The following is a 674-nucleotide window of genomic DNA, read 5'->3' as shown; positions in this document are numbered from 1 at the left end:
TTTTTTTTTTTTTTTTTTTTTTTTTTTAAATAAATATATCTAATTATTACTATTATTAACAAGCCCTGGCAAAGAGCAAAACGCCGCTTCCGCGCTTTAAATAAACTACCTTGAGCAAATGACATCAGCGGGGTTTGGAGGATTTAATTAGGAGCGCGGCAATTAAAGGAAAGCAGAACTTTCCAAGGCTCTGGCATCGCCCATATATTCCCCTAGAGACGAATTTGTGACTGGGAGACGCTCACACAAATTCGAGTCTACAGGGTACATATAGGCGACGGGGAGGGTGTTTTTTGGGGGGGTGGGGGGGTCAGGCCCCCCCCTCGGCCACCAGCTCCGCGTCTATTTGGGCAGCGGGACGTGGGATAAGTGGTTTTTCTCGCTTTATTTGGATTTTTTTTTGGTGTGGGGGTGTTTATTTGCAAGGTTTCCCTTATTTTTGGCCCCGCGCAGAGCCTGCTCCTTCCTAAAGTTGTAAATCCCGGAATTCCCTTTTATATAAATACATTCTATCAATAAAAAGCCTAAATACACCCATATCCACACACTTATATAAAATGAAATCCTTGCTCTGCCCCAGAAAGGTTTTGGGGATGGGGAGAGAAGGGATTTGGGGGGGTTAGGGAGGGGGGGGATGGGAGCTGCGAGGTTAAGAGGGGAAAAAAAAAAAAAAA

This window comes from Calidris pugnax, unplaced genomic scaffold (assembly GCF_001431845.1).
Source record: "Calidris pugnax isolate Ruff unplaced genomic scaffold, ASM143184v1 scaffold324, whole genome shotgun sequence".
NCBI classification, from domain to species: Eukaryota; Metazoa; Chordata; class Aves; order Charadriiformes; family Scolopacidae; genus Calidris; species Calidris pugnax.
This window is presented reverse-complemented; position numbering follows the sequence as displayed.